Below are 20,299 nucleotides of genomic sequence, written 5' to 3'. Positions count from 1 at the left end.
CGAGTGGGTGATATTTTGCTGCCTATGTGTCACATTGGTGGCAGTGGTCCATTTGTACTATCACACTTGGTGGCATTGGTGCCAGCCCAGCATCACACAAACATTCCCTGGTTTGTATCTAAAAAAAGAAAAAAAAAACTTTCCTTATTAAAGACTAATCAGCTCAAACTCTATCAAATATTCACATACTGTAACTGAAGTATAAAATTATACATGATACTATACAATCAAATTAATTTAATTTAGTGTGGTGATAGTCATTGAATGAACTGTATCAAAAATGGCTTTGGAGGAAAATGTCACAATTGATGTTTCCTGTACATGGTCACTGCAACCTCCTTTTTTATTTTACAGTAGAGAGTCAATTATCTGAACTAATTTGGACCTAGGGTAGTTTGGATAATCAAACATACATTGAACTGGATAAAAAACTTCCAAAATCCTGTTTTTCCTGCACGCGGGGAATACACTTTTCAACCATTCGGCGATTCCAGTGGATAATAAAGAATATTTTTTACATGAGTGGGCTACAAGCTCAAAAAACATGCATAAGCAAATACATATAATGTTTACATATTCAGACTTTATGATTTTTTCTTACCCAAAACCTTTGGAAGGCTGCATTCGGATAATTGATGTTCAGATAATCAACCCTCTACTGTACCTTTCCCCATGACCTTAGAGTTGATTATCTAATATAGCTGAAAATAGTTTTTCTATTGTAATTAAATGAATGGAAATGCATGTGCTGTTTGAACATTTTCAGCTGCAGCCATAAGTAAGTTATGTACATGAACTCAAGGAAGCCAAATTAGTCAAACTGTATTGCAGTCTATTATATGATTGTGTCTTACAAATGTAAGATGAACATGCAAAATAAATATATGACAGTACCATCAGATGCCAATGTGCTATTTATTGAGTCCACCTGAATGCTGCAGATTGTCCAGGAGTACCTGCATTTCTCCTACACTTGTTACACCCTTTCCTTACTGTTTCCCAGGCATGTCTGAAGACTTCTGATGAGCCAATTTGTACCCTCTACATCTTCCTTATTTCCTAAATCTGGTGACTGTATACCTCTTTTCTTGCCATTTCATATTAATGATACTCTGTTTTAATATATTTTTCTGAATCAATCTCATGAGTCTCCTGCCTTCTAGATTACATGGAGGTAGTCCCTTGGATAAAGCTTCTAATTCTCCAATGTACTTCCAAAGTCCCTTATTATTCTTAGATCAGAATACAATAAGATTATACACATACTGAAATATGTATTCTTCTCTGTCGCTGTACTACCTGGATACGGTACTGACAGCACCTCAGAGAAGACTGTTGTCCTGCCTACATTTCTGAACAGCTCTGCTGGGGTTACTGTTCTCTGTCGTGGTCATTTCACTGTAACAGTGGTCAAATAATCTAAGTGTGCACAGTAACGGGATTTATCCACATTATTGTCTGACTGCTTTCATCATGCCTTCGCTTGCTCCGTATGCATTGATATTTAATACAGTCGCCATCAAAACTACACTTCTCTTTTCTCCCTTCCTCCCCAACCACCACCAACTGTACAGAAATTTCACTTTATGAGAAAACTAACTGCACAATCAATACTTCCTTCATTCCTCTTTCCTTCCCAGCCATTTTTGCCCCTCTCTAATGACCATAGCTTGCCATTTTGTTGCAGGAATCTGTCTTTGTGTACTTATTGTGTTCGCAGGTGACTAATTAAGCCCCTAGATCTCCGAGGGCTTCTAAGCCAGGAAATCACTTGTTTCCTGACAGCTTTTCTCCAAACTTTTCTACCGAAGGGTACTTCATAAGATTTGCAGTATTTGTTAAATTATATGAATTACAAAAAATGTAAAATATGAAAGCTCTTCAGTAGACAGTGGGCTATACACTGGAGCTAGCATCAAATGTCTCTTTGCACATGTTGATTTTATACTACAGAAATAAGAAAGAAAATGTGTTTTATATGTCAAAAATTACTAGTATTATGGTCAAACAAATTATATCCCTGTAAGTATGCAAGATGGATCCATGATGTCAATGGAAGAATATTTCACCTGTTGAGAGCTTCCCAGTGATATACAACAAAAGGGGGTAGCATGCTGCTGATTTGTTTTACTGCAGAATGCATGCAAGTTATCCATATGATAGTTTCAGAATATTTCAAAGCAATATTAATCTACAAAACAATGTGATAGATGTCAAGTATCAGTGGTGACAGTCTGTGCCTTAATATTTTGTATGGCACCATTTGTTCACTTGTATGGCACAAAACGTTAATGAAATTAATGCAGTTTTGAAAAATATAGCTAATAGTTATAAATGATTTATCAAAAAGTATTTATATTTTAGAATGCCTTCACATACCCCACCATATTTTAATGTTATTTTTTACTAACACCAAGTGCTAACATTGTGATATCACACTCCATCTTTGCATTATTAGTGTAAACTATCTCACATTGTTTATATTTTTGTGAATACTCAGACTCCAAATCTATATACCCATGCTTTACCATTTCACAATGCATGCTCAGCAAATCATGTCATGCTGTAGAAGTCACATCGTTGACTTTGTTTTAGGTATGCATCTGCATCAGTATTTCAGAAATTATACTTTATAAACACTAATGAGTACAGTCTTTTCAGGAGTACAGGGAAGTCTGCTTACTTTTACAGGTAAACAGGAACTCTGCTTTCCCTGATGAGTATACTCTTATAGGAAGCAATGAGTTAATTGCCCAATCGTTAAGGAATTTATTTTCATCCACTGTCCTTAGTGCAAGTTCTAGTCTCTGCCAGTGCAGAGCCATGATTTTCACCACTACTTTTCCTACTTTGACACAGCCACTGCCATATTTTAAGTTCCTCTTCAAACTGGACTTGTACTGCAGCTAAATTTATATACTGTCTGTTGCTGTTGCTTCAAGGCTATTATTTTTCCACTGGTCTTTTACCCCCCTGCTTTTTGACACCTCTCCCTGTCTTCTGGGTGTGCTGTAGCTTCATCAACATGCAGTCTCCTGTTGATGTATGTCTCTTAGTATTATGCCTTTCTCTAAATCACTACCATTTACGTTTGTCGGTCTCTTCTGTCCTGGATCCTTCCAGCAATGTATGATTGTCAGCGGAATCAGGGTCCTAAAATTGGAGGAAGAAGTTTTTTTTTTCATAAAATGTGCAGTGGGCCTATTTTTTTTTGGGGGGGGTGCATATCAGCATTTGACGCTGATGTATTTAGCTCTGCAGTAAATAGCTTGTGAGTGTTACTCACAATTGCTCTAAACATACTGCAATAACCAACTGAAAATGTTAAGGAATGCTTTTAAAAACATTTACTTTAATCTTTTGTTTGGTGTTTTGGTCATATGGAGATTTGTGTCGAGTACCTTGAAAGCCCATGGGCATTTCCCTCTTCTATGGCTGTTTTTATGTTCTTTTATTTTGCTCACCAGCATCTGATGTGTCACATAATAATGTCTGGCTTTAGTCTTTAGGCTTTAGAGTGCTAGATTTGTTAGTTGTTTGCATTACTCCAAGAAAAAAAAAAGAAGAAGAAAAGAACAAAGCATTTTTATACTCTGAATAGGTTACTTTCATTGAGTGGTTTTTCTGCAATTTTGTTTAGTCACGGCCTGTATAAAGCTATCCTGAATAAAGTTTCATAATTAATTTCAAAATCTGCCTGATACCATTTAGCATAAAACATTTTGAATATCAGGAACTGAAAATTATATCAGCAAAAGGATTACTGAGCATTCAGTTACTGAAGAGGTTTGATAACTTCCTTAAAAATGAAATGAGTTAGATGATGCACAATTTCTGAAGAATAAAATTAATTATGAAATTTGACTCTTACCTAGTGCATCATATGGATGATGTGTCAGACAATGTTACTGATACAAAGTTTTTCTTTCTGGATTTAGAGAAATAAGACTACAAATTCAATGGTCCCAATACCATTAGTATGAATTCCACTCAAATAAAAAAAAAAATCTTGTTATTTAGATTGAAGTTTGAACTCTGCATTCCTGGGGGGAGCATTATCCCTGTGCAGTGTGGTTCATTCCTGTACCCCTTTAGTTAATATACTTATCACTGGGGTTGCCGTACCTTGAAGAAAGCAACACTCTCATTTGAAAAGGGGAAAACGGTTTCAAAAGTGGCATTTTCTTTAAGTGCGTACTGTCAAATGCTACAGTGCAAGTACTCTGCAATAAATAGGCTTTTAAATTGCTATCGGCTTTGCACACTTGGATCTATCTAAACTCTCCTCACATCCTTACCCTGTCAGAAAGCTGGTTAAAACCCCATATCTCCAACTCTGAAATCCTACCCCCAGGTTATAACATCTATCGTGCTGATAGAATAAACAGGGGAGGTGGAGGTGTAGCCATTCTGTACTCAGACCAACTTACTCTCTCTCCACTCCCAACTTCCATACCCAGCTTTGCTCCTGCTGAAATCCTTATTGTAAACTGTCATCTCAACCCTTACAAAAAAATTGCCATTTTATTCATTTATATCCCCCCAGGTGACAACATTCCTATTCTAGAAAACTTTCTCTCCTGGCTCTCCCAACATATTCCCTATGAAACTATTATACTTGGTGACATCAACATTGATTGTGCTTCACTCTCCTCTTTATCTTCAACTCATAGCCTCAATCTATTTGTTTTCCACAAACTTATATCCTCCCCTACCAGGACAAACAAAAACTCTACTACAGGTTCTATAATAGATTGGATCCTTATTTCCAACCCCAGTCTCTATCATAGCCCGGGCATCCTTCCTAAGTCACTTAGCGACCATTCCCCTACCTATATTCATAGAAATTCTAAAGATTCCCCCAAAGAGCACCATTATAGAGAATGTCACAATCTAACTCAATTTGACCCTGAGAAATTCAACTCTATACTATCCAACATCACCTGGACCTTCCTTCATAAACTCCTCCTTAATGATGCAGCAACTACTTTCAATAAGATATTCCTTGATGTTCTGAACTCTATGGCTCAAACCAGAAAAATTAGAGTAAAATCAGGCTGTGCCCCATGGCTCACTAAGCAAACACACTTTATTATGCATCAGAGGGATAGTGCCTGGATAACTTGGATCAAAAATAGAACTCCTCCCCTACTTCAACATTACAAGGAACTTAGACACTTGTATAAAAAATAGTCATTAAAGACAAAAAAACATTATTTAACTCCAACCAAGGTAGCCCACGCAACAACCCAAACAATGTTGGTCTACAGTTAATAAAATTCTCTATCCCGGCAAGCCTCCAATCCCCAATCCCTTCCCTCTCAATACAGCTACAGAGACTGCTGCACTTTTAAATAAATACTTCATAGAAACAATTCAAAAACTAACACAACAAAGTCCCACTGACTCTACTCTACCATTACTTCCCAGTCCCTTTTCCCCTATTACTTTCTCCTTTCAACCTGTTCCCACTGCATTCATCAAAACACAACTGAATAAACTCAAACCTTGTTCTCCCTCAGTCAATATAAAACCCCCCACTTCCTAAAAATCACTGTCAGATCTATTCCTTACCCTGTCTCCATCCTTATAAATTGCTCTATTACCGAAGCCCTTGTCCCTGACATTTGGAAATTCTTTTTCACAATCCCTCTCCATAAAGGAGGTAACTCCACTGACCCATCCAACTATTGTCCCATTGCAAAACGCTCTCCACTTTCCAAAATTCTTGAAAAATGTGTCCACACCCAACTACTTAAACATTTGCTGGACAACAATCTTCTAACTCCCACCAAGAATGGATTTAGACCCCACCACAGCACATCTACCTCACTACTCTCATTCACCCAAACTGTAGCAGAAGCCCATGATAATAACCATCTAGTTTCCTGTTTATTCCTTGATCTTTCCAAGCCTTCAATATGGTCTCAAATCCCAAAATGATATCCAAACTTTCTGATCTCCACCTCTCTACCCCCTCTATAAATTGGTTCACTAGTTACTTATCTAACAGACAACAATCTATACGCTGGCAATCTGTCACCTCCCCATTTCTACCCGTCAGCACCGACGTTCTCCAAGGCTCTATCTTGGAACCCCTCTTGTTCAATATCTTTACTAACAGACTACACTGTGCTACTAACCTGTCTACACTCTTACAATATGCCAGTGATTCAGCTCTTATCACCACTGCCCACAGCATCCCAGAACTCCTTGCTCATACCCAAGATACCTTCACCTCCATTGAAACCTGTATCACTGATACTCAACTAATATTAAATCTGAAAAATATAAAGCTTCTACTTTTCCTTCCTAAAACAATGGTACATCTTAAACCCTCCTTCCCTATTACCTCACTTAACAATACTATCATCACACCTGAACATTATACTAAATTACACGGTGTAACTATTAATGACAAACTAAAATTTGACATGCATATCAATCATTGTATAAAAAAAAAAAACAACCAAAAACTTGGACTTCTGTACCGTAATCATAAACTACTCTCACCCTCCACCAAACCCTCTCTCTCTTCTTACCCTGTCTTCTATATGCAGCTCCAGTCCTTACTCACCTTCAGTCATTTCTCCTCTCCAAATTAGAGCAAACGTACCACAAAATAGCTAGATTTGCCTCCAATCTACCCTATAAATCCCATCACTGCATCGCTCTTAAGTCTTTACTATGGCCTAAATTCCAAAAACAACTTCTTCTTCCATAACTACATATTACACACTCTGTAGTCTGTAACCCCACTTCCTGTACCTCCATTGCTAACATTGTATCACTCTATAACCCCCAATGCTAGCTTCGGAACTTCTGACAAACATCTTCTAGACATCTACAAACCTACTAAAAATATAGGAAAGTCCCTTTATAAATTCTCTGTCGCACATACCTGGAATGCCCTTCCCTTAAATATAAGAAGTATTCCCCATAAAGCCCAATTCAAACTCGAGCTTAAAAACTACCTACTTAAGACCTGGTCCTGTCCTTGTCAAACTCATACCTGATATCTTACAGCTCTCTTCCTAATTCTACTTCCTTACTCTAAGCATATATCTTATTTTCTATTTGTCTCTCTAATACATCTATTACTGCATACCTACACCATGTTCTTCTAAGTACTGATGCACATGGAGTTTATTGCTGTGACCTGTATATTTTTGCATATAGAATATATTGCTGTTCTGTACTAGCATTCTGCAGCTTGAACACAGCTGTATAAAATAGTGTTTCTTATTTTCAATATATAATTACTTGATACTATACCATTGTAAATATATCTCTTTTTGTGATGTTTTTAATTGCATCTTGAGCTTTTCTCCTTGGGTCTCCACTGAAAATGGGCCCCTGGCTCAGTTGGACTAACCCGGTTAACAAATGACAATAAATAAATAAATAAATGAATACATTTTGAAATTCATAAGAATGCATTTTGATTTTCACAGGTTGGTAGTCACCTTCAAACAAATAATAAACAAGGTTTTGGAAGACGTGGAAGGGTTTACATCTGGGGTTGCTGTACCCTGAAGAAAGCTGCTACTTAAATGACCCCCAGTACTGCACTCACACTATTCGGCAACTCATCTGCAGTTCTGAGCATGCTCCTTGATGGCGGCATCTGGGGTAACTGCTCCCTTCATCCCTCCCTCGCTGTGATGTTGATGCCCACCATTTCCAGGTTTCTTTAATACCAACTCCCTAGATCAAATTGCCCAAGTTCCTGAAAGAGGGAGTAATATACCTGCCCCGTCCTTATGAATGCTGCCTTTGCCTTTACACCTACAAACCTTCTCGATCAAATCTAACTATTATACTGTAACCTTTTTGTTAAAGCTTGCAGCATATTGAAAACAAATTCAACTACATTTATGTACTACTCCAAAACCAGCCTTATATCTCTATCTTAGGGTCCTAAGAATTTCAAAAATGCTTTTTCCCCTGGTGACCCAGTCTCTAAAGCCACCACATTTACCCCATGATTTTTACAGTCATCTCAAGTAATATATAGATAGGTTAGCATCTGATAGGTATAAGTATACTGCAAATTCAGGGGTATCCCTACCATGGAACTCAGATAAGAAAAAAAGTCCATCATCAGTTAGAAGGAGTATAAGCAGGTCAGCAGGGATTTCAAATGCATAATTAGAAAGAATAAGGCTGAATGTGAACTGAAGGTAGCTAGCACTTCGAAGAAAAATCAGAAGTCTTTTTTTAGCTATACTAAAAGGGTTAGAAGCAATGCTCAATGCTGAACCAAACTCAAAGTGAAATAAAGTGAGATACACCTGTACTGATACCAAAGCCATAGCGAATGTACTGTCTGCTAAGCTTAACCCACATTTTCCTTCTCCCTCATACCCAATGTCCCCTCCCTTGAACATTTTAGCAATTCTCCCATTATCAGTATGGACCACATCTCGGAGGCTATTACCAAAACTAAACATAACAGTCCCTTGTGTCCAGACAATATACCAAGCTGCCTTGTTGTTAGCAGAACGTATGCTATTACTGAACCCCTCTTTAATATTTTTAATCTCAGCCTCTCCACAGGGTATGTGCCTGAGTTCTGAAGAACATTTGGCATGGTGTCTGCATGTAAGAACAGTGTTGTAACAGACCCTGGAAATTATTATCTCGTAGCCTCAGTAGTATCATCTATGAAATCATGGAGTAGATTTTAGTTCATTTTATTAACAGTGAAATTGGTAACTTACAAACACTTGATCCTAATCAATATAGTTTTGTGAAGAGTAATTCTCGTTTATTTAATTTGGTTGAATTTTTGGAAAGTGCAAGTGATTCCAGGGATGGAGTCATCTGTCCCATGTCATTTGTTTTCACATTGCTAAGGCATTTGATATAATTTCCCATGCAAACATTACTGATAAATGTACCAACTTAAATATTACCCACAATGGAACTCTATAGATTGCAAATGGTCTCTCTAATCACATAAACACGGTAATAGATTATGTAACAGTGGCATCCCTCATGGCTATGTGCTGTGCTGTGTCCCCTTCTTTATGAGATGAATTCTTCAATGTAAAGACAAATGTCCATGTTTTCTACATAATTATGTGTGTAGATGACTGCAAACTGTGTGCCATAAATGATTATTCTCCAAAGAGGCTTGCATTCTCCAAGAAAGGTTAGATAGCGTCAGTACCTGCTGTTCTGACCATGGCCAAAAGCTTAGTGTAAAATGTGAAATGTAGTCATATTTAGAAAACATGACTTTCCTATTGATTATCACGTAAATGAAACGCTGCTTGAGGTAGGTGCACTCATTAGATCTTCAGGCACATTTCTCAATAATGATCTCTCCTTTGATCATCAAATAATTACAGTAAATAAATCTTTTTTTTATCGTTTAGTTAATTATCAAAGTTATACCATTAAGATGCAAAAAGATCGTAGTTTCTCTATAGTCTTTCCATATTAGGCTTTTCACTGGATATACTACTTGGACAGTTACGCATCTTACCTAACAAGAAGTTCAGCTTAAAAGACATCAACATTTCCAAAAGTTGTGTCTTGAGGATTGGATAGGTTCAGATAAATGTATCCCAAGATATGCAGTCTGGCCCTTATCAAGAAAGGAGGTATACCTACTTGTGATACTGCCCAGTGCACAGGGCTAGGTCACATGTAGCTATCCAAAACTCCTGTCCATGAACCTGTGATAGAAAGGAGTGCAGTTGCAGCTTTGTAGTGTATTTAATTAAAGGAAGCAATAAAAAAGCATGCATTCTGTCATAAGGAAGAAAAGTATAAGAAATAATTGCAGGGTGACTGTAATTTGATGAAGACAGAAAAACTAACAAAATTTAAAACTGTTCTTTCCAAAATCTAAAAGAAAGGGGAGGACAGTCACTATGTGAGAATTTGGAGGCATGAAGTCTGGTAAGTATTTGATAAAGGAATGTATAAGCAGTGATAGGAAGAGATTAATGATGCATGGTCAGATTTAGAGAAACTGCTTCAGGGTCTTTTAACACAAAAGTATAGATCTGTTATGACGGATGCACAAAGTATACATACTATACAAACTTATATAAATCAAAATCTGGGGCTTTCCTTGCATTGATTTTTTTTTGCTACAATGTAAATAATATGTAATATTTTCATAAGTTTCTTGCATGTATGTGTAATATTTTTCACAAGTTTATTCCATATGAAATGGAATTCAGATTTTTACTTTCATTTGAAAGTCTGTTTATAAATTATGGGAAGAGCTATGGACCAATTTATCTTTAAATTAACTAATTTATTAAGAAACCTATAAAAACTGCAATACTGGAAGAGAAACAACTTACAAATGACAAAGTAAAACTCTTAGGACTTTAGGCAAAAGAAATTGTTGCAACTCTTTTCTTTTGCCTAAAGTCCTAATAGTTTTACTTTGTCATTTGTAATTTAATAAGTAAGTAGTTCAGATTTTGAGCATTAATTTGTTTGCTCTGTAAGCCTACCAGGTACAACTTCCTTTTTGTGCTGAGGGTAGTAGTACAGCCTGGATAAGTGATTTATGCATAATCATACAGTACCTGTGTGGAAACTCATGAAATCAAACTCAAGTTTATGTAAAGCTCATAAGCAATCGATACTCTAAATTCTCTTTGTTGTACATCTTCCACATTACATGCTTATGGTATTGATTCCTTTATAAAACACATTATTTTCTGGAAGTGCTTTATTGAAAGCATATTATTATTATTATTATTATTATTAGTCATAAAAAGTGAGCTTGTTGATTATTTGGCAGCTTAATAAGAACTCACTGGGACTTTTACTTATGCCATTTGTGAGAAGTCATTCATAGCACTTGAACACCTGTTTGCAGTTTGAACTGAATGGAGATGCCTACTGTACTTAAGTGCCCTTAGTATGCACCTGAGACACACTGTTCAGCTTACTCTTTATAGCCATTTCTGAAGATTTTTAAGGAAATTGGTCAGTCAATCCTATTTTAAACTCATAATTAAAGAGCTGAAGGCTGAGTTTTGAAACTACCTTTTTTTAACCTTAACCATATAAAAAAATCTCAGTCTTAATTATGTGTGGCATTTATTGAAGGTAGAAAGATAATTGTTAGCGAAACCTTGCTGCACAAATAACATTAACTAAAAAAAAAACTGTATTTTAATCAGTAGATGGTTTTGGGCAGCAGTCACACTGGTATAGTGCTCAGTTTTGCTGTCTCACAGTTCTGGAATCTAGTGGTGTTTCTTTGTGACTGGATATCGTCTTTGGCGAATTTACATATTCTACCTCATATTTGCATTTTCCTCTGTACATCCTAAAAGTGTCAGTGGCAGAACAGGCACAGCATGTAACACACTTTCCTTTGGTGCAGAAGGCTGTGGGTTCTATTCCCACACCAGATAGATGGAATGGGAATGCTGATACTGCATTGTATCATAAGGGGGTACTGAACTCTTGACTATGCCATCCTTTGAATGAGATGTTAAACAAAAATTCCTAGCTGATGGTAGCTCAGCCAAATGTAAAAGATTCCACCACAACTCTCAAAAAGAATAGGGGAAGTTCTCCAATACCCTGTCCAGATTTCCTCTAGTGGCATACTTCTCAACTGTACAGATCTTCGCAGAATGTCCAGATTTTTGCTTCAAATTGTTGGTCCACTTTTTATAAAATTGTGATCTTCTGTCAAATCACTGGCAATTCATTAAAGATTAAAGTAAGAAAGTAATGACAGACATTTGATTTTCAGACTTCAGACCCTTTAGAAAATCCATGCTAATGCAAAATCTGTTATTCTATCAACTTTCTAAGTTTGGAGGAGCGATATTTAAAAATTCTCCCTATTTTGGGGCCTTTGCCCCCCCCGCCCCCATTATTTATAGTTTTGACCAAATTTCTTGCTGTAAGAGGTTGAGAGGTATGCCTAGTAGTAGTATAAAAGACACCTCAGGTTGCCCCATAAAACTAGGCCACAAGTGTGGTGGGACTAACCATATCAACAAAGGATAAATATGCTTGTTGACTGATTACTTGGAGTTATCTCTGCATACATCCTTTAACTTTCTCTTTGTGGCATCAGTCATAGTATCTTAAGTTGCTACCAAAGTGAAAAGACACTGAAAGAAATTATATAAAAAATAATGCAACCTCCCCCTTTCCACTCTACCCTTCCCTGCTGCCTCTTATATATATATTAAGATATATAATAAGAATGTAATACTTATACAAGTTTCACATTCTAACCTTTCAAAGTGCATTGCCTCTTAAAATAACCATCACCATTTATTCACAGAGAAATGATCTGGCAAAAGTTGATTCCATTATTGCAAGATTAGCCATCTTGTGACAGTAGAAGTAAAGAAAAACAAAAGTTGTTAATAGTTATGTTACTATGAATTTTTCTTTTTGGTATAAATGACATATCATTAGTGAAAATTGAAACAAAACTTTTAAATGGGAAATGATGGCTAATAATGCTCTAAAGACCTAGAAGAATTCATGTTTTGTTGGAGTAGTCTAACAAAAACAAAATAACAACAACAATAATGATAATGATAATAATAATAATAATAATAATAATAATAATAATAATAATAATAATAATGCATTTATTCGTTGTAGCCCATTCATTCAAAGAAACTGAATTTGTTTCAACACCAGTCATTTTTAAGGAAACCAGCTATTTTTTAAGTAATCCCATATATAATGTTATCACACTGCACAGTACCTAATCATGAAGATGGTCTTATGAATTACATGCCAGTGACACATTAAGTACAAATTGTGCAAATACATATATTTTGGGAGTCTGATAGCTTAAACATGCATACTGTTTATCTCCATGAGCTCTCTCCAGGCAATTATAGGAGAACCTCCTCTCCAAATAAACTTGTGTCAAATTGTTTTAACTATTTATGCCATCCCTAGTCTGAGGATAGTATAGTATTTCCTACAAGGAATAACTATGCTAGTAATAATTTCCTTTTCAGGAAATTTATCTGGTTTATCAGTGAGATACTGAGAAAAGGCTATTGATGTATGAGATTGACATTCTTGTAATTTAATTATTTGATTTTAAATACACTTTTCAAAATATTTTGTTTAATTCCAGCCCTAGCTTCCTTCCCCAACATTTGAATTAATCTACCGGTAAATCTATGCTCACTTCCCATATCATTAGATTCCTATTAATGGGACTAACTTTGAATTCCATGATTTGTGATAACTTCTCACAGAGCTATAGAACTTTAAACTCTGGAGTACTTTATAGAAGTTCATCAACATAGACTAAAAATTAAATTTTTTTTAAATTTTAATTGGTGAAATTCCAAACTGAAGTTGAATTGCGTGTAACACAGATCCAACTCTACTATAAATGATGTAGGTAAAAGTCTTACACCCATATTCTGTATTCCTTCTGATGAATTGAAGCCATCAATGTTAATTAAATATTAGTATGTGTGATTAGTGAATATATTATACTTAGGATAGTGCAAGGTATCTCATGTTACTGTAAGAAAAATAAGATCTTCCTATTCTATCAAACATTTTATGGGGCATCTGTGGTTGCTAAGGCACCATCAGACACAATACCGTTGTCATTTTTTTTTGTATGGAAAATATTGTTAATTACAAGATCGATTAACAGTATGCAGCTTGTTTATTGGAAAATCCAAATTGGAATTCTTGGGAAAGAGCAGGTAAATTTATTGTAAGAGGCAGAAATTGAGTATTTTCACAAAATCTTTATAATGTGCATCCAGCAGCTTCATTCATACCACTCAACTGTCCAGATTTTCGCAGAATGCCCACATTTTTGCTTATATGTTGTGGTCTGTTCCTCATAAAACTTATTTTCTCGCAAACCACTGGAGATTGAAGTCACTAAATAATGACAGGCATTTGAGTTTCAAACTTTTTAGTCCTTCAGAAAATGCATGCTAACATAAAACATATTATTCTAGCAACCTTCTAAGTGTATAAGAGCAATATTTAAAATCTGGCCCTATTTTTGAGACATTGTCCCCCCATTATTTTTGTCTTTGCCCAGATTTTTTACTCAGAAAGGTTGAAAGGTATGAGCAGTTTGTCTCTAATTTCTAAATTCTGTTTTCTTATTTGGTTTTGGTAAAAGGACAATTTTAACCAAGAAAACAAACTGTGTGGTTTGCAACCTGAAATAGATTGGATTTACATTTAAGGGATAAGAAAGCCAAAAACTTTAAAAACTTGTTTGAAAGAGAGTCAGAGCCTGAAGCTTTGTTCCTGTGCAACGCTTTCATTCTTTCTTTAGCTAAACTTAAGCTGAGATGAAATTAGTTGAAGGAAAGGGCGCGTTCTGATATGTTGTTCTGAACAAACATGCTTACTTATTGCTAAGAAGCAGCAATCTGCTGCATTTTAAAACAAAAACAAAACAAAAAAAAAAACAAAGAAAATGTGTTCCAATATATGCTGCTTATCAGCTAAGACTTATCATTACATACCGCCATGGGAATGATATTTCTGATGCTTTTCTTTCTTAGACTGAAGGAAAAGATTTACTATCTTTGCAAGTAAGTAGTGAGCCTGTCAATCTGATGAAATTGAACTGCAGACATTTGAAGCTATTGCAACTAATGACAGTCCAGGAAACAGGTTTCTGCCAAGAGACTTACTAGAAACGTAATAGCAGAAACCAAATGTTTTTCTTTAGCAAAGCATGTTGCAGTTTTCTTTTTTGCAGGAGATTTTAACAAGTCATCTATCTGTTGTGACATTTCTGTGATGTTTGCTCATGTCTATGCAGAAGGAACTAAGTGATGTCTTCTAACTTGCTAGCGGGGACTCTAAATGAGAAACTTCTCCGTGTGTGCTCCTCATGGGTAACAGTAGTCAGTTAGCATTGTATTCTTATCAGTTGTATACTACTTTGATATTACTGCTTTTTCTTTCTGTCTGTCTTCACACACACAGACACACACACACACACACACACACACACACACACACACACACACACACACACACACACACACACACACATACACGCAAACATTTTAGATTTATCTCAGTACTACCTTCACTATATGTTATCTTTATATAATTTGCAGATTACATCAAAATATGCTGTCTTCTCCCCCCCTTCCATATGGTCTTTGGTCAAGTAGTAGTACCACGACTGCCCTATACACCTGAAGAGATGACATAATGTGCCCTATGGTAAAAGGCCTTTATCTGGGACAGCATTCATTGATCTTACCAAGGTCTTTGTCCTAGTAGAATCTAAGTTATAAAAGCAGGAAGAAACAATTTATTCTTCCCATGGTTTAGAAGCTTCCATTCTGGCAGATGTTTAAAATCCGCATAAGAACATTTTCCTCTTCTTATTTCACTCTAACTGAGGGAATATATGAAGACACAGTTTACACCCCCATTATTTTCACTGCTCACCAATATCCTCCTAGCAGATCTATCTCAAACTCCTGTTCTCTCACAATCTCATGCAGATCAGATGGTCATCTGAATGGAAATACTGCTTTTATTACCATTAAAAACACCCAGAAAGGGACATCAACTCACTTTCATTATGGTTCACATAAACAAATTTGTCCTTGATACAAAAACAAGATACATCAATAGCGTTTGAAAGCAGTCACATTTCCTCCTTAGTATTTCAGCACTGGAACATGTTGCAGTAACAAAGTCCCTACAGAATCCTGGCCAAGTGGCTTGACCACTCTTTCAACTTCCAATTTCATATTAATTCAACAAAGTCCAAACTCAATGCTCTTCTATTCTGGTAATGACAAATGTCATACTTTCTTTTCCCAGCATGTAGAAAGGGTTTGGTAATGGAGTTTTGTCCTTCTGGAGTATAGCTTCCTATTATAGCTAACACATTCAAGAGAAAAATAGGCCTCACTACAAAGCACAGTCAATCATATATGTACATTTATCATCTTAGCCCCCCCCCCCCCAACAAACACAGACAAAACAGCATCACTGATTGTATACCTATATTAGATATTAATAAACCTAGAAACCTTCTGTTTTTGTTGCTAGCCAGTTTACTAACAGAACCTCTGTTTATAACCTCAGTTACCAATTCCACCTTATCTTAAGCTCTCCCTTAACAAACTCAATTCCACAGACCAAAGCTTCTCAGTAATGACTCCACAACATGAGAATCACCACCATTAAAATTGAAAACAATCTTTTTCAACCAAAGATTCAGAAAACAGTTCAAAAATGTCTTCATGAGGAAGCAGTATATGAATATTTTACTAATGAAGGCATTACATGACTACTTGCTTTAGACATCAGAATTGCTTCCTACAGAAAATAAAAGTATTCCCTACAGCATACATATCCTCTACTTACTAGACAGAACTGTAGATAGGTCAACTGGCCCCATGGCTGCCTGTGTTGGCACTAGGCTGGTACTCTCTCAACCCAAAGCTGGGGACCAAAAAAAGTCATGTGAAATTGAGGTCCAAAAAAAGGTCTGGTGAACCCGAGGACCAAAACAGAAAAAAAAAACATCTGAGTTCAGGATTCAAAAAAGGTCCTGTTAACTTTAGCAAAGAGCTTGTCAAATCAAAGCTCCTTGCTATTGTTACTTACACAAAGCTACCAACCACATTCATATAAATCAGCCTGCTTAAATGAATCATGCTAGTGTACTCTTGTCTATTTGGCAGCTCTCAGTGCTGTTTATCATGCCCTCTTATAGCTTCTGCTATGGACAGCTGCCCCAGTCACTCACCCATCTCATACTACCTACATTCCTCCATCCCTATCTCTTCTAACTTCCCAGCTTCTAATCAATTAGCACCAACTAATTCTTACCTTGCAGTGTACTCCACACACTTCACACAACACCACTGTCAGCAAGTTCATGCACTAACAGATCCACTATATGCCAATAATCTTCACTATCTCATATTTACCCTTCTCCTATTCCCTCCCTCTTACCCTTAACCTCTTGTACGACCACTAGAAACTAACATATCCACTATATGCCAGTAATCTTCAAAATCTCTTATTACCCGTCTCCTATTCTCTCCCTCCTGCTCTTTACCTCCTGGACGAATACCATAGACTACTAATTCAGCTACACTTAACCTTCTTTTCATTCCCACCAGAACTTCCTCCTCTGCTACATGTACAAAATGTAAATAGTGGAAATGTACATACATTGCTTACAGCAACTCCCCCATTCTACTGTACTACCTCCACATCATGTATCAGTTTGTAGTCTCTTTGCATTTTTGTATACTGGATTGTGTAAACGTTGTTCCTTCTTACTTAAGCTGAATCTGAAATGGTCTGCCTGGACCAGTGTTCTATCCCAGTTAAATGAAAAAAAGAAAAGAAATGAATACATACAGACACACATATATTATATAATATATATAGATATAGATACATATAGTTATGGGTCTACTTAGTCTAAACTTTAATATATCGACATGGGAAACATTGTAGACAAAAGGCTGAAATAAATGATAGCACACAAATAAGCACACTCCAAAGATTCAGTCAAAAACAAGAATATGTTATATTCTTAAAAGCTCACACCCATTTTAAAATACGTCATGTAAAATCATCCAATCAAATCAAAAAAGTACAAATGCTTTCCAAGCTTAAAGAGACAGACAACTTGAAAATACTTTTTGCAAGCAGATTTTACATGACGTATTTTAAAATGGGTCTGAGCTTTTAAGAATTTATTTTGGTCTGAGGAAGCAACCAGGACAGGTTGTGAAAGTGCTTACCTTTGCAATAAAGTTTTTGTGGAATTTTATTTGGATTCTTACTTGGATTTTTAGTTGGAATTGAGCTACTTCATGGTGGTTCAGTGTTTGGAACATATTCTTGTTTTTGACTGAATTTTTGTGTATTTGTTCCACCATTCAGTAACAGGGCTTTTTCTTTTCTACTTTTACTATCCAAAGATTGACCTGAGACCATTCAAAAAAAATCTATTGTTTTTTTTTTTTTGCAGAGGGGACAGGCCCGCCTTGCACTCTCCACCCCCTACTAATTACATATACTAATTTCGAGATTGCAGAATCTTTGGGAAAGTAGAATATTAACCAACCCCAGGGATCATCAATCTCACACAAGCATATCATTGGATTGTTTTCAAATGCTGCTCTGTGATTTTTTTTTTTTTTTTGTACTTTTTCGTATGAGCCTTTTTTGCAACCTCCCCACATTATAATGAATGTCAGGCTTTTCATAAGCTGAGTGTTTCAGAAAATAACTACATTCTCCACTTATGCTGTAATTACAAGCTCAAAAAAAAGCAAAACATGAAATATCTGTAGCTAATGGAATCAGTCTTTATTGGCCTGAATGTATTAATGTATCCATCCAGCCACAATCCCTTTTTCCCATTTTTGCACATGGGGTTGGGGTGTCACTTCAACAGTAACAATTGTCTAGAGCCAAGGTTAACACCACCAGGTGACTACCCCTGCCTCAGTTGTTCTTCTATACCACAGCCTCAGATGCACACAAATATGTATGTCCAGTTTAGAGTGTCCTATCCACTTATTGCATGTCTTTGGAATGTAGGAGGAAATCCACGTGAAAGCAGGAAGGCCAAAAACTTGTAAAATAAATAGAGCATCACTGTGCATTGAAAAGCCAGTGCAGTGGCATAGCTAGAATTTGTGCTTCCTCCCTCACAAAAATCATGGTCAAATGAGGCCCACCCATACACAGCCCATCCCCTGCAGCCATTCTAGTGTCCCATTACTTTGCTATTTCTCCCCATTTACCATAAACACTGTAATGTGCATACTGCTTTATGTTTTACTTCTACAATGATTATTTGGATTTCATTTAAAACTTTTATTTTAAATTTTATAGCACAAACACTGACAGACATCTGCTAAACAAAGCAATACAGTCTCACAATGAAAACAGACTTAGCATTAAAATTTCTCTGCCTTTGAAACTCACATTAATTGAAACAGCATTGAAACCCACTTTCAAAGAAAATGCATCCAGCCAGTGGTGGATAAAGCTTACCTTTAGGGTGTTTTCAAATCATAGGCCCCTTACACACATATTTAGGACCATGCAAACATACATGTGTTCTTTGATTCACCTTCCTAATTATATTATATTCCTTGCACAATACAGCATGCTTGTTAGAGCGTGTTTTAAATTTATTGTTTACAGCATTTTTCCAATAAGCAATGAAACAAAATGCATGAACCAATAATGACAAAACTGCCCAATTCAGAACATTCCCATCATAAAAGTCTACTCAAACTTCTGTCATTACAATCCACCAATAACAGTAAGTATGCACAATCTCTGCAGAAGTAAAAGTCATCTAAATAATTCCACGTTAAAGAGATCTGAAACTAATGAAGAGGTTGCTGTTAGCAAACAACTTTATATTTCATTGTTTCATCTTCAAATAAAGTGTGTGTTGCCCTTAAAGAATAAATTGTCTATGTTACATTAAAAAAAGCTAAGCCACTAATATTGCAATAGGGAATAGATGGCAAACTGATAACAGGTTCATAGTTACTAGGCATCGTCTCCAAAGGAGGACATTCTCGGGACTGCAGCATCCACCCCCTTTAAAGTACAACACAGTACAATATCAGCAATCCATTTATGTAGTGTTGGAGTAGAACTTGCAGCCTTCTGCATCAGCAGTAAGTGTACTACCTGTTGCGCTACTAACAATGCAAACAGGTGTCATATAAGCAGCACTACACTTTTCTTCCCCTAAAGCTCTCAGCTCTTTGTAAAATCCACTTGACACTCAACTATATCTCTCAACTTTGCAGCACAAGAAATCTGGAAAAAGCCAAAATTTATTGTGTGGGGGGGACAAAGGCCCAAAACCACAGACACGTTTTAAACATTGCTTGTATAATTTTAGAAAGTTGCTAGAATAAAATGCTTTGTGTTACCATGTGTTTCTTGAAAGATAGGAAGACTAAAACTTAAATGGCTATCACTATTTAGTGAATTAATTTCTCACTGATTTGCCAGAAAACCACACATTTTAAAAGGAATGGAACAAAAGTATGAGCCAAACATTCCAGACATTCTGTAAAAATCTGGAGTGTTGAGAGCTATGGACTCAACTCCTTGAATCACAAGTGGTGGCATGAGTTGATAATTCAGGCTCTTGTTACTTGTACCTCAGGTACAGGGTTTCAGCCTGATAACAATAGCCACCACGCATATCTAACTGGGCCATTACAAAAACACACACACACACACACACACACACAAAATTTTGAGTTATGCAAATACTAAATTTACATAAATTAGTATTCAGCAATTG

This window comes from Protopterus annectens, chromosome 3.part0 (assembly GCF_019279795.1).
Source record: "Protopterus annectens isolate FY-2018-M chromosome 3.part0, PAN1.0, whole genome shotgun sequence".
Classification (NCBI taxonomy): domain Eukaryota; kingdom Metazoa; phylum Chordata; order Ceratodontiformes; family Protopteridae; genus Protopterus; species Protopterus annectens.
This window is presented reverse-complemented; position numbering follows the sequence as displayed.